Raw genomic sequence first — 16,019 nt, 5'->3', positions numbered from 1 at the left:
GCAGCCTGTTGCACTGCTGCCTTAAGCTTTTAATCACCTTCATCTGTTTTTGACTCCTAAGTTCAAATCCAATTTTCTAATGAATCTTGGAAGTCCTTGGGGATACACCAGTTGGTCAGGATAAGTCTTCACATCCCCTCCACCAGCTCACAAAGAGCTTTTCACTAACGTTCAGCGATGCCTTGACTACCTAGGATTGGGTGCCAGTTCTGAACAAAGTCTTCAGAGCTTTTTATCAGATTAATTTAAATTAGTTTCGCCACAATAGAGAAGGGTCAGCTGCCATGGGTCAGCAAGGACAGGGCCTCACAAATAAACCATCTTACTATTACCTCTCCTTTGCCACCCAAACACACTGCTGCTGCTCCAGAGATCTGCCTCCAAGGACAAGTCACATCAACATCTTTCCAAGAAGCTGCTAGGTAGAACTCCAGAGATTTTAAAAACTCTCTTTACTGAGTCTTCAGCTATACCCAGGCTTGGTGTGCTGCTTCTTGGTCACCTTGACACATCTGTCATTTGCTCTGGTAAAGTTACTTCCTTTGGAAACAAGATCACGTCTCTATGTACCTTTTTGACCTTTACTGTTCAGTTAAACTTCAGTCCAGCAGGCTTTTTACATTTAGATGTTTATTTTGGAGACTGATGCCTCTGCATTTTCTTTATATGAAAAAGGAAGCTGCAGCAGCTTGCATTTCCCCCAAACACAATCTGACACTGACAGCTTTTTTTAACCAATCGTTGTTCCAGGCTTTCTTTAGCTGCCATCTGACCCGCAAAAAAACCACGAGACAAACTTAGTCAAGGCTGCGTTCCCAGTTGTTGCTCTTACACATTCTTGGCTGCTTCCTTGTTCTTTTGTTTCCCTTTCCCCGGTTTTACAACACAAAACTTTCACCCGCCTATCACAAAATTCAGACAAACCACTTCATCAAATACCCTGGCTTTCGAGCATTGCTTTTATTTTGGGGTGACGGATGCAGCTCTACAACACAGCTTAATTAAGTCTTGCAAGATTGCGAATAAAGACAAAACCAGAATTTGCATTTCCACTAACTTGTAGTAGTGATTCAGATATTTCATTCTCCCCAGTTCTAAAAATAGTAGCTTGTCAGGTCGTCATAAGTTGTGGAAATCAACAACTGAGAGATCTATCTTTCCCTTAGCAATCAGAAATAGGACAGGCATAGGTTCTTCTGCTGGATCTCTCCCTATTTTCTAAAAACAGGAATATGGTAAGTTTACACACACAAATTATCAGTCAATAGAAGGGCATGCATGAAGAACTAGTGCTTCAAAACTGAGCAATAAATGACAGGGAACTTCTTACTAAAGATTCCCACTATTCATTTTCTTGACATCTGCATGTGCAAGATGTTCATCACCCAGCATCTCTGTGGCATTCCTGTGATCTTGATACTGTTACCTTCTCGCTGCAGGGCAGCAGTGCAGCTGTCTCTGCCCAAATACACATTCCTACCTTCAGTCCCACGGAATCTGCAGTTGTCCAGAGAACAGAAATATTTGGAAACTGCTCAAAGATACATGACAATTCAAAGGCAGTGTCGTGTGTAGCTCAGAGGAGAAGTAAAACATCTAAGCAACTGCAGACAACATACAAAATGAAAATTCTCATTTGAGAATTGCACCTTCAGATGCACTCAAAGCACAGGGAGGTGAAGCAACCTGGTATTTAGTGGAAAGACACAGAAAGTCTTTTTTCCTGACTTGAATTAATCTCACCAACTACTTAAAAGAGGCTTCTGATACACAGGCTACACCCTGCATCTTATAAAGCCATCAGTTGTGCTGTAACACTCTGAGATAGAATGTACTGACATAACCTTAAAAAAAAAAAGGCTTCAACAAGAAGTTTTTACTTTGCCTTTGCAGCTGGCTAGAAAGCTGAGCTGAGGCATAGCTCTCTGTTAACTGGGAACCTGGTTAAAGGTCTCAGGGGTTTTAAGTGATTATTGGGAGCTGAGACCCCCACAGCACCTCTGCATGTCAGACACAATGCTTTCTGGCACAGGACCATGCTACTCTCTGGATTTTGCGCCATATCAGCGAGTTAGCTTTTACCAGAGATGAAGACACTTCATGGCAACAGGACATGAGCAAAAGTTCTGGTCCCACTGTCCACTGTCTGGTCTCACTGAGCTCGGGGCTCTCTGGGGAGAGAGAAGCCCACACTGCACCCAAACAGCCAGGACACCATTTCACATCACAGCTTCAGAGCCCACACATGCAAGGAAGACAGGACTTAGCACCATTTATAGCTGTTTGCTTCTGATACCTAGCCAAGAAAATCTGAGCTTTCTCTACCACATTCACTTTAAGGCCACAGACACAACAAAATAATACCCTCGGACCCCAAGCACCAGCTGCCAGCACAACCAGCCATCCCCACTACCCACGAGAGGTCACTGCTGTTCCAGGCAGTAATATTTTTCCCACCACCACTGTCCTGCTCCAACAAGCACTTCTCTGCTCTGTCTCTCTGACGAAGGCAGATGGGTCCAACACCCGCAGATGTACCTGGGTCACCTTTTGCCATCCCTGTATCATGCCCACAGCTTTGACCATAGTTTCAAGTAGAAGTCTGGAAAAAAGTAGAGCCCAGTTTCATTGCACCCATTAAAAAAAATAATGTAATTAGATGTGTACTGAAATAACCATAAATAAAACATTTTTAAAAGATCAGCTGTTAGAGGCTCAGTTTCAGAAAAAATCCTTTAATGTTTTAGTTTTCAAATCACCATGCAGTTCCTCTCAAGGAAGTCAGTACAACTGTTTCTTGTACTCATTAGCTTCTCAGGGTCAGCCTAGGAGCAGTAAGACACCAACACAGACCCTTCTCAAACGAATGCAAAATTAGATGCATCATGCCTAACCTTTCACTGACACAGATCTGCACAGCCTGGCTATGCCCATGCAAAAGACTATTACATATGAGAACAGCTAGCCAAGACTTAACAAACCGATTCTCTGGAAACATAAACCTAACTCTGGAATCTTAACACAAAAAAAGCTATCCAACGGTTTTACCAGCACCCGAGCTCTTAGTTTCCAGGAGAACAAGACCATTTTTCTAAGTCATCACCTGATCCTTAGGTTCACTGCATCAGCTGAAAGGAAGCCAGGGAAGCACGGTTAAGAGAAGGTTTCCGAGAGGTGAAAATCATCATGTTTGTCCTTTGTCGCTTTTTCTAGCATGTGGCACACACACACACACACAAAAATAATTACATTTCTAGCAGTCCTGGCACAGATTAAGGACCTAATCCTTGGCTTTATTAACCCCATCTATTCCATTTTGGATAGATACAGCATTAATGAAAGACATCTAGGACTGCTCAAGAAACTCCAAAGTGATCACTGACAGCCTTCACAACAAATTCTCAGTAGATGCCCCATCCAGATTAGATTAGAAATCCAAAATAGATTTACAAGAATCAAGCAAAATACCCACAAGGAAATACATTCCATACGTATACATACAAACACTAAGCAACAAGGAGGTCAGTTAAATAGGTGCAGACAATACAGCCAACTCTCATGAGGCTTTCCTTCTCAGAAAAAGTTTTCAGAGATTTGAGAGATTTTATTTGGTAAACACTGGGGTCAAGACAGCTCTGTAACAAGTACAACTAGGTACTACCAAGACAACTAAGAGGAATCTGACATTTGCATGCAAAGAGTGATGCTGGAAGTCTGGCACCGTGGGAGACCATGTTACAAACAGAACAGACTTCCTGGAAGCAGAATTGCAATACACATGGAAGTACATAGAGCCAATACAGTAATTTGGAGCTATAAAGGACAGTAGTGTTTTCCGTGACTCTCCTTGTGTGGGAAACTGCAAAGCAAAGTTTTATAGTTTTGGTGGCTGGCAATAAGGTGCAGGAAAGTCTTCAGCTCTATCTGCATCCCAAGAAGTGAAGGAGAAAAGGAAGGCGGTGCTTGGAGGCAAAGTGAATTGAACCAGCACCTTTCCTTCACTCAGTCCTGTGTCAGGCTCTGCACAGGTAATCTTGTTGGAAGGAATGTACTTCACTGGGATATAGAACTCTTCCCACAAATGGAAAATCTAGGCATGCTGTGGAGGAACGTGGGGTATAGCCCATGAAGAACAGAAGTCATTCAACCACACAAATAGTAATGTTATACTACAGAAACCACGCTAGCTCTACAGAATTAGATGCACACTTCTTTCTTTTCTCCCCAGCCATCTAAGCAAAGCAAGCACTGAGCCTAAAAAAAAAGAAGTATCAGATCCCATGGAAAAGGTAGATGCTAGGCTAGTGATGCTAACTCATTGAAACTGCTCCCTCTTACACACACACACCCCTCTGCTAGGGCACATACGTGCGTCTCACCTGCAGCATTTTACCAAGCTCAGTGATGGGAGATGTGGGTGGAGAACATGACCTTCAGTGTCACTGTTGAGACGGACACGTCACACAAGGAATTACGCACAAAAGCCAAAAGGCCCCGTTTATTGTTTTCACAAGCCTTTTTATATCTTTCTTAAGAATGTGTGTCCATACATGACTGGTTCACTCAAAGACCAATAGTTCACGATTGGATGACCTTTTCTTTGCTACATCTTCGATAAACATCTTCTACTTGCAGTCTGGCAGTTCCTTAATCTTGTTTACTCAGCTCTTCTCTGGACTTTCTGGACTTTTCAAGGGTACATGGGTATCTGCTCAAGGTCAACGTTAAGCTTGCATTCTGACCCCTCGGACCAGCCGAGGTCTCCCACACTTCACTGAAAACAAGAAACTCCTGCAGTTGTAAGACAGCACAACTAAGACAACAGCCTCCCGTTTCGATTTAACCGCTATATGAGGGAAGGTTAATGCCAATAGCTCCTCCTCTCCACCAGAAAACAGACTTATCACACAACAAAAGCTAACACTGGTAAAGTACTACCAAAGCTGCCCTCATGCTATTGCGCTAACCGATCATAAGCACTCTAACTAGTTAGTTTAAACTTGTTCTAAATCCTCTAGAATTAACAAATGCTGTATGAATTCCTATTTTACCTTGATTATGCAAAACTAAACACCACGACTTTCTCTGCTGTTGCTGCTGCTTCTATATTATTACTCACCATTCTCCTGCTTCCCATCCCTCTGTTGTTCAATAGTAACAGAGAAGCGTGCCCTCCAAGGCAGGCAGGCCTGCTTTCAGTGTCCGAGTACTAACTTCAGTGTGTTAGCTGCTACTCCAACCTGGCTCCCCGTGATCCTTAAAAGACTGAAATATGCAGTGCCTTATCTTCTTTAACCAGACCAACATGACAGGCAGCCACAGGAGTAACTGATTTTCAACTGTTGCAGGCTCAGCACTGGGATAGAAGAGTGGTCCTGCGGCAAGCATGACTGTGTAAAAACCTGCTGGATCAAGACAACCCTGGGATTTATGCAGTCTTTTGTGTTCCACCTCCAGTGCACCAGAGCCACAGAGCAGAGTGCGCCCTGCTGAAACAGGACTCAGTCATCACCTGCCGCAGGGCACTACACTGGATCTGTTCAGCGAGCAGAGACGCTTAGTCATTTTAAGCAGTTTTCCATTAGTATCAAAAAAGTCTGGTCAGGCTGCAGAGATCACACAAGAATTCAAGCCAGCAACTCTCAAAAAAGCCACAAGCAATGAGAATTTTTTGCAGGCAGAATGTAATTAGTTACACTCCTGGAATCCAGCCAGCAGAATCAATGAATTTAAGTATGCTCCAAGTCTTCCGATAGTTTTTCATTTCCAATTTAAATTAGGAGGTTAATATGGGATATTCCTTCATGCTGTGGCTGTGTGGAGAAAAATAAAGGTATTAATATTGTATGCTCACAATGAAACAGAGTATGCCACGAACAAAAAAATACTACATTTAAGATCTGGTCTTAAAGTCACCAGCTCAGACTGAAGTATGGAGTGGCAGCACCTTGGGAAAGGGCACTAGCACAGCATACAAAGAGGCACTCTGTGTGTGTAGTAATCTTCTAATGCAATTTTTTCAGCCATTCTCATTACCTATAATAAAACCATACGGACTGCATTTTTATGTTTAGTAATAGGAAAATAGGCCATATAGTAGGATTTTTGCAGTGTAGCTTTTACTGCAAATTAAATTGGAGATATACGCTGTACTTCACAGCAGAAAGGTCTGCCCACGGCCTGTAGTTTTAACAAAGATGAGACAGGAATATAAAAGCTAATAATGAGACACTCAAGTAGGAAAAGTCATGAAGCATGTCACCTTCCCTTGAGCTCAAAGCCTCACTCAAGTTATTTCATACAAGTTATTTGAAACAGATGAAGTGCACAGCAGCAAAAAGACAACTCTGCTAAAGTGCAACAGAGCCCTGCAGACTCTTTCTTTCATTGACACAATGGTAGTCAACATCTACAGTCCAGAATCCAACTATGACCTTGGAAATGGGTTGTAAAACACCGTATCATAATCCTCACCTTACTTGAAGGCAGGCATAAAATACTTGTGTTAAACAATTTGCAGATTCTCTCTTGATGTGCAGGTGCTGACTGCTTGGGTCCCAGCAGGCTGGAACACAGCCACTGCCATTCACCCAACCTAAGGGGTCAGCCCAGCCACATTCCCAGCGCAGAACTCCAGAACACCACTTGGTAGTCAACAAAGCTGTTTGCATCATGCTTCTTTCCCAAGCAGCAAAGAGAACACTGAACAGAGCAATTTGAAATAGAGTGACCACGTATTTACAGAACCTAACGGGATGGTTAGTCACCACCAGCCATCCTGGCTTAAGCACTACTGCAAAGCTGGGTACAGGAAACATGAAGAGCAGAACATTATCTTATGACCTGGAATTCAAATTCACGGACTTCAGCACAGGTGAAGTTGCTCAGCTATCACATGGTAAGTGAGACTGGTCAAGCCCCACTTGTCACCCCAGCCACATTCCAGTCATTGCAGCAGTTCCATTCAGCCAACACCCAGCTCAGACTCAAGTACAGAGCACCAGCACTTTGAGAAAGGGCAGTTACACAGCATAATGGTGATCTTCCAAATATTTTTTTTTTAGACCTTCTCATTACTTATAACACCACATCCTGTTTCTCCCCAAAAAGCCTGGAACTGATGGTCATCTTTGGCTCCATAAAGAGGAAAACACCTGAAAGTAAAAAGCCATTGAAAAATAGTATTTTAACAGGAAATCTGATGTACTAGCTCAAAATATCTGCCTCATGACAAATATCCTGAAGATATGAATTTTCAGAAGATTTGCAACAGAAGGATACCATGCTCCCTTCTGACCAACCATTATCTTTTGAGTGCAGAACTTTTATAGACAGTTCATGAAGTTTCACAGCTCCCTGTAATTGGTGCAATTATTTTCATGTCTGGCAAAAAAAATAAAAAAAGAAAAAAAGCAAACAAGTGTGTGCAAGTGAAGTCATAGCTAGTTTTTTAAAGAGTGCTGGAACTCCAGTGTCCCTGGGATTATGACACCCAGCTCATGCCAAGTCGGTGAGGGCCACAGAAAAGACAAAAGCAACTTGGTTTGATCAAAATCAGTTTAAGCTCTTATCCTCTATGTGAGTACTGGAAGTTTAAACAAGAGTTAGGCAAGGCCTTTCCTTCTTCCAAGCTTGGGGAGCTTTTGCGTATCGTAGATTTGTCCTTTCCAAAAATTCTCCTTGCCTCCATCTTATCCAAACAAGGTAGGAAGTAATGTCTCATTGCATAATGAAAATCTAATTAATTCTACCCCAGAAAAATCAGCTAAGTTTTCAGGCACCTGACGCCACATATTTGCAATGCATAGCTGCTGACCGGCACCCAGGAGAAAGAGTTACTACAGGTTGGCTGCTCCCATGCTAGGTTCAAAGCCAAGTTAGCTTGCCATTACCAGCCTGAGATCGGGGCTTGGATGAATTCTTCCTAAAAGCAGGCCCTTCTCCCAGTATCTAGTGTTGCATTTTTGCAGTGTTACTAACAATAGCTGTATTTTACTCTCAGGAAGATGCGTATGTGGGAATGACAAAGAAGGAGCAAAGCAACTTGCAACACATTCATCTTCTCTTTTCTTTGTTTCATTTCTGATGCAGTGACCACATCACCATGCATCCTGTGGCATTTCTGATGTTAGCCCTCTGCTCCAACCCCAGTGCAACACAATACACCTGGGCAGCATCCCAACCTGGATCCCCATCCACCTCTCAAAGCCAAGGAGATGAGGCAGGCCCAACAATGTGTAGCACTTCTAGGGCAGTATACTTGCTGATTGCTTCCTTGACTATTGTTCACAACAACCAGCTAAGACACTGCCAAAGAAACACTCACAGCTGGCATCACGCAAGGACAGAAGTTAGAGCAGAGGTTGTTCGAGCTCCTCCTCTCTTTTCATTCACAGAAGGCAAGAGTCTGCGGACAAACAAAGAATTGATAAAGCAACTGCAGCAGTACTAAAGAAAACAGCTTTCAAGGGAGAAGAGGCTCAAAATCATAAATTGACAGTTACCCTGCCCCTTACCCCCAGACCTGGTTAAAGCCTCTAAGAAATAAAAATATTAACAAGATAAACCCAACTTACTTGTCTGCAATCCATCTTTATCTCAATGAGTTCCCAAGTTTCATACACCACCATTCAGGCAAGACAGTGGAACAAGAAAGTGTTTCCAGATGTCTAATAGTTTAAGACACAAAACTGTTTAAAGTCTTGGTGGGTCCGCTTGACTGCACAGCTCTGCTCTGTCATGCCTGTGATGTTAGACAGAAAGAGAACTGACTGGGAACACGATCACCTGCAAAACAAATGAAAAAGGGACCAATACTTACTTGTACTAAAGCCATTTGACTTTCCTATTATACGTATGGAACAGCCTGAGTATCTCGGGTGTTATCTAGTACTCCTGCAACCCTCAGTTCCTGGAAACACATGAACATGTGAGAAGACAACCTTCAGGGCAAAGCAATTCCTTAACTCTTGCATCATAGCCTCAAAAGCAGGTTATTACTGGAGGACCTCTTGTGCAACACTTGAGTATAAAGGTAAAACATGCTGCAGGGCTAGAAGCCCACTGGCTTTCATCAGCCTCTAATTTCTTGCAGTGATCCACTGGCAACGCTACATCTGTATATTCCCAGACATCCGAGCCTTCTATTCCCCCTCCTAACGTGCCAGACTACAAACTCTGCACCTCAGGACTTTGCCTTGTGTCTGGACAGCGAGACAGAGCAAGCCAAGACTCTATTATTTCTTGCCCTCACCCTGTTGTTCTGCTCACAGTGAAACTATATTTTATCTTCCAACAAGTTATCAGAAACCTGTCATCCTGCAAAGAAAGGCATGAGCACCAACTGAAAGGCAAGATTTGGAAACACTTCAAATTGAAAAGCAGATGTTAAAACCCCAAACTCCTGGCTATTACCAAGTCTTCAGAACAGGCAGCATTTGGAAGCACACGCTTTTTCAGATGATATACTGTAACCCAAGACAAAACTGTTGGGTTTATTGCAAGAGTCACCAGATAAAGTTCAGTGGCTTCTGTTGTTCATGCCCTCTATATAATACCAAAGGATATTGATAACGGTGAAATTAAGTGCTGTAACTCACGCCAATCAAACCAGCACAGCAGAGAACAATACTACCCACCAGGCACTGTGATAATAGAACAAAGGCTCCATTCCCTGTGTCCCAGGAGATGACATCAATTAATTAACAAATCACTTCTTGACTGTAACCTTTTCACCCTGAGGAAAAAAAGCAAACAGTTCCAAAACATCAAAATCAAGACTTGACAACAGCACCCACCTTCCTGCCCTGAAAACATGTCCCACTCTGGAACTAGCTGTCTTGTTTAAACAATGACTTAATCATCCCTCCAACATTTCCCATCAGGATCAGAACAAACCAGACTATCTCAAAGGCAATTAATAGGTCAGGGACAAGCACAGCTATAGGAGAGCAAACCAATCTGGTACAGAAAAGGAAGATACTCCTTCATCTTTGATCCTCCTCCGGGGACATATGAGACTGAAGAACTGCTGTTTTGGGAACTGTAAAACTCTCCTTTGAGCCACTAAAATGTAAGCACGACAGGGCCAGGGAAAAGATGCTTGGGGGGAACAACCCTGTACCTCTGCAGCAGGATAATGATCCTGCTTTTAATTTTTCACATCATTTTAGCTCCCTTCTGCTGCTTGTTACTTTATAAGAATTCCTAGTGCTTTAGGAAAGGAGGAAACAAGTCATTCAACTGAAACCATTTAACGCTCCAGGAGAACGCAGAGCCACAAAACCACCCTTGTATTCAAGCCTCACAGGAAGGGCAGCCCAAAAAAATATGGGCCCAACACCCCAAGCAGAAAAGAGGGAGTGCAGCATGCCACATCAGTATTGCTCAGCTGGTCCAAACAAATCTACCCAAGCCTTCAGCTGCAAGGGACCAGCATCTTAGGTGCAAAAATATGTCTCAGTTGGATCTAATCCATTGAGTCCTGCCCCTGGCAGCCAAGATCTTAATAATTCTAGACAATATCTATTAAATTAGTGCAGCTTGTTATGTTTTTTTATGGTACAATCTAAGATGTCAACTGAATGGGACTTCTGTACCAGGAACAGTACAGAGATATAGTAGAAGAATGCATCCCTACCCCTGAAGAGTTTATTCTGCATTAGCCTTAACAACTGTTGCATGAGACAAGATATTAATTCTTTCTCCCAAATCACTGCAGATTCATCTTAGAAAATCATCTTTCCTTAATATGGACAAAAATCTTCATGGTATTAAGTATAAGTGAAATTTCATCACAGGCAGGTATGTAGGAGCGTCCTTCTCCACCCTTCCTATTTATGTACCTGGACAGAACATACAAGTTGCAACTCAAAGTTTTTAATTCCTTGAGTCTGGGACAACAGACATGAGTATTTTTTCCTCAAATAAGAAATCCACAAGCCCCCTCCACAGATGTGAAGGTGGGGTCCAAACAAGCGGGCAACCGGGCAAGAATCATTTTGTCATCACTGAAATATGTGATACCAAAAGCTTCATTTAATTTAGCACATTTCAAGTTCATTCCTATTGTCAGCAATGGAGTTTTAAGGTGTAGCTGACCTAGTCACAAGCCTTGAGCTAGTGCCTGAAGAATGTCACCAAATTTCTCTAAAGATAGGAAAAACTCCTGCTGGAAGCCTGATGCAAACAGATCCTCTGTCACTGGAAGCTTCAAATGCTTCCTGTATAAGGCACAACAAAGCTGAATTTTCACCCATGAAATCAGTAGGTGAAACTGAGCAACAGGAGAAAGCTTGAATGAGAAAGATGGAAGCGACAGTTTTTAAACTTCAGAAAGATTTAGGTTGAAAGACTCCTGGATAACAGCTAGTTCAACTGCCTATTTTAAACAAGGCTAACTTCAGAACCAGTCAGGATGCTCAATGTTTTTTATACAGGCTGTTTTAATCAAGCCTGTCTATTTCTAAACCACAGAACTAGAAGTAATGTCTAGCTGATTCTATTACACTTACTAGGATAAACTGACATCCCAGAGAAAAGTCATCTTAAAGCTATACCAAACCACTAGTGGTGGTTGCAAAGCAAGAACAAATTCTCTCCTTTCTCCCAAACGAGGTGTCAGTCTCCAACTACAATCAGTTTTCCTGACTTATAACCTTACAGACAGGTTGGTTTCCCTTTCTAAGATAAGAACACATTTGGTAAGTTTGGTTTGGTACAAGTCCTATGATATATGGGTCCTGGGTTTTGGGTTAACCTGCGAAAATTTTCAAACTAGTGCTGTATTATTCCATCTCCCAGTGCAACTCCTGCAATATGCTACCCAGTCAACCAGAAAACAGTTCCAGGCTATGACTCTTGGCAATGCTTACTAAGCATTGTGATTATCATCCTCTCCCCGTCGCTTTCTTCTCCAAACCCCCTACAGCACCCTAATTCCCCAAATACAGGACAAGCTGCTTAACAGCTCCTGCTTACCTTTTTCTATTAATCATGCAGCAGAAGCCTTCCTTATGAGACCCTAGATAGGAAAGACATTTACCGGTTTCTTACAGTTCTGTGGTAGGAGATGATCCAGCTGGCAGTGGTACCCAAAGTCCATCTGAATTCCCAAGTGACCCCAGCCTCCTGCTGCTTGGTCTGATACGCCACAAGCCAGCTGCGCTGGGGCTCCGGGGTCGCCCAGGCTCCTGCTTCGGCATTCCCCCTCTCCGCAAACTCAGACAGTTCTGCCTTTCGTGCTCCGGCCACACTCCAGCCTGCATGCACCGCGCTCCGGCGGGCCAGCCTCACCGCTAGTAGGAAACAGGACACCTTCACAGCGAGCCACAGGCTGCATAAAATGAAGCAGAACTAAGAGAAAAGAACTGACAGTACTGGCGATTCTGCAAAACACAGCAAGGCAGGCAAAGAATCACGCAACATGGGTAAGTGACAGAATAACAGGGGAAAAGATAACCGTGCTAGTCAGACTAGTCAGCGTTTGTACCTGTAGGACAGCTGCATTCCTAACCCTACCGATTTTCACCTAGTCGCTCAGCAGAGGCACACAGCCATCCGGGTAACAGGCTCTCTTCACCTTACTGCAGGTGACAAGTGAAAAAGCAGCAGCAGTTTTGTAGCCCTGGGATCACATTGCAGATGGAAGCCAGATCTGCTCTCAACAGCTTCTTTCCACAAACCTTCCTGTGCTCTGAGAAGCACACAAGCTCTCTGATATAACGGGGAAAAGTCAGGCAGGAGTTCAGGTTATTACATTACTGAGATCTGTAGGACAGCTACATCTGTCACTCAATTCCTACTCCACAAAAGATAGACACAAAAATTCCATAAAGCATGGTACAGGTAGGGATACTATGAAGAAATTCTAGAGCAACTGTTTTCTCCCATTCCTTAAAAGGCACCATATTTAAAATCTGCCACATCTCACCCAAGTGAATCTTCATTTAGGATCTGACTGGGCCTGGTTAACATCATTGGCTTAAGCATTATTAAATCCCCACATCAAAACAAGATAAACCCATGGAATTAATACGCACATCACTCACTGAATTTCTCCACATACTGTGCAGTGAGAAACATGCACACAGAGTACACCAGACTTACGCCTGCTTCCACAGCAGTTACACAACTCATTCTTTGCCAGATTCAGTGCAACTTCTTCCTTTCTTTAGGATTTCATTTTTCTTTTTACATGAAGATCAGCAAAAACAGCCCTCTACTTTCCATATTCTAGTAAATTCTGCTCTTGTAGTAACAATATTTAACAAAGCTTTCATTACCTTTCCCCCCACCCCGCCTCTTCAATCCCAGATGAGATCAGAGATGCCCAGCAGCAACATCTGAACTTCAACTGCAAGACCTTTAAAGTAGTCCAGTCTCACTGGCTGGAAAAGCACCTAGCACTGGTGTTACCAAGAAAGCAGATGCACCGTCATAGCTCACACATAGAACTTACTGCATGTTATCTCTTCCCTCTACACTATTCTCTCTCCATATCTTACCTAATTTAAACAAAACACACAGACTGAATGCAAAGCTTTAAGTAGTAAAAATGTTCTGTTAAACCTGCTCTGTGGTTATTTTTCATATACCATAAACATTGGTTCTCCCCATATAGCATCTTAGAGAAGAACTAGAAGAACTGTAAGAAGTAGTCATTTTGGAGCTTACACAAACAGCTCAGTTCTACCAGCAGCTGAGCTAGCTACTGTGTGTACATAAGTGCCATTAATTTTGATGTGGATATGCCACAGACAAAATTGCTTTCTGGCAGTGAGTTTTGCAAAACTGTGAAGCACGGTGGATAGCCCCATCCAAGGCTGTAATGCTGCCGTAGCTCCTGGAAGCAAGGCTACCCTTTTTCCTAGCTGGCTCCACTCTGCAGCAGTGACTGTAAGCTAAGAACATCAGGCTGTTCCGGGGTTCTGCTGACTCAGCACCTTGGGAGACGCCTGGGCAGAACCCAGTGCACTGCAGATTTCAGAGGAATGTAAGCACGACCCTTAACCAAGCCACGCACAAGCATTAGCCACAGATCACAAACACAGAGCAGCAGCATAGTAGGCCCGTGCCCACGCTAGCATGTCAGTCTAAAAACCAGAAACCTGTGGTTTTATAGCCTAGATGGGCCTGGGAAAGACAAGTTTATCCAATCCAAGAAGTTCCTGGCCTGTACCCCCATGCGGTCTGCTGGGACAGAGAGGACACTGCCAGGCTGATTCATAGCAGAGATTTTACTGCCACAGCAGTTCTGTCCTTTCCTGCTTGTTAAGCTCAAGGCTCCTCCTTTATCAGGACTTTGAGGGATCTTTATAGAATCTCCTTCCGAACATGCTTCTTTCCTTTCTTCCAAGGCCAGACCCACCTATTTGTACACGTTTCCCTCAAAGCAAGAGGCAAAGTGTCAAAACGAGGTCTGCTGCCGGCACAGCTTCTCCCCATGTCTGAGCTGCATTAGGGAAATTTATGTTTTGATGCCCACTACTGCTCCACAACAGGCAGAGAACTTCAGAAGAGTTCCATGCACCACTGGATGAAGTTGTCACCATCCTCTGCACTGAGAGATGCTTACCATGCACCACCAAAGCATGCAGGGAGATGGGAAGATGACAACTGTTATCAGCGGGTTATCTGCCTTCCTACCTGCCCGAGGAGATGAGACACACATTGTGACACCAAAGCTGGCGAAAGGGCAGTAGGATGCCTACAATACAGCTAGAGAAGTTACCCTCGGATGCTCCCCTGAAGCACGTCTTCATTTCCCTGCCCAAGGGTACTTGTACTGAAACAGCGCCAGACATAGCTCCTGCATCTAGCTTCATCCTCAGGTGGCTTCTGAGGTGAATAAAGCCTGCATTTAGCAAAACTTGATGTGGGCTATATCTAGCTGCACAAGAGAAAAAACTGTCACCCCTTCTAAGATGCATTTCAATTCATCACGAGTGCACTGCAACATTACAGACAAGGTTAAAGTCTTGCATCTTAGCTGGTTCCCTTGTAAAGAGATGTTAACAGTAGACCCACATCACCAGGGGGGAACATCTACAGGAAGGCTCAAGTTAAAAAGATTCAAACTACATTTTCACTAGTATAAAATTTGTTTAGAGTAATTCCTCTTACCAAATCCTTCTCTTGTACACTGGGTGAGCGGTTCGTATATCAGGGAGAAGGCTGCTTCAGACAGGCTGGGCATAGCTTTGATGCCTGGTCACTTCTCCTACAATACATTCAAATGCAAACAGAAAAAAACCCATAAAACTGAAGGCTCAAATTAACATCCCAGAGTTGTATAAGCCCCTTCAGCTGAGACTCTCTTTGGAAATAAAAACAATGGTGCATGTGTTACTAACTTCTCTCCATTTGCATTAAGAGATGGTCTGTACCAGTTACTGGAAGATTACTGGTGTTCTACCTTCAAAATACAAGGAAACACAGACTTACCTACAGAACAGATTAGAAAGTTTCACTGTATACTCAAAATGAGATCCCAGTCATATAAGGAAAACTGGTGAGGGTAAGTCCTCTCCATTCAGCCATAGAGAACAAGCAGAAATAACTGCATTTTATAAGAAGGAGGATTGACATCTGTTTAGTCAGAAGGCTCTGATGTTTTGTTTCTCATTTAACCAGCCTTCTTCCAAGGCCACAGTATAAGTCATTGCAAGGAAAAGATTTTTCAAAATCTGTACTAAAAATCCTCTAGTTCCCGCATGCTTTCAGGCAAGGTACATGCACTGAGATGTCAACAGGTCAGGACAAATAAAAGCTCTTTTCTCCTTATTGGTAGGAAATCTGCTATTGTGTCACATTATAAGCCTGTCCATCCTCCATGATACAGGACAGATAGAAACAGAGCAAAGTATCAGAGAATACGAGTGGCCGGCTAGCAGTAGTAGTCAATTCATAACCTACTCTTTTCAGAGGAGTTCTTCCATTCCTGCTCTGATCAAACTCCCTTCCCTAAAGCTTATCCATATTTCTGTCTACACAGATAGATGCAGATGTTTTTGTTAGCC

Source organism: Falco peregrinus, chromosome 3, assembly GCF_023634155.1.
Source record: "Falco peregrinus isolate bFalPer1 chromosome 3, bFalPer1.pri, whole genome shotgun sequence".
Taxonomy (NCBI): Eukaryota; Metazoa; Chordata; class Aves; order Falconiformes; family Falconidae; genus Falco; species Falco peregrinus.
Note: the sequence above shows the minus strand (reverse complement) of the source record.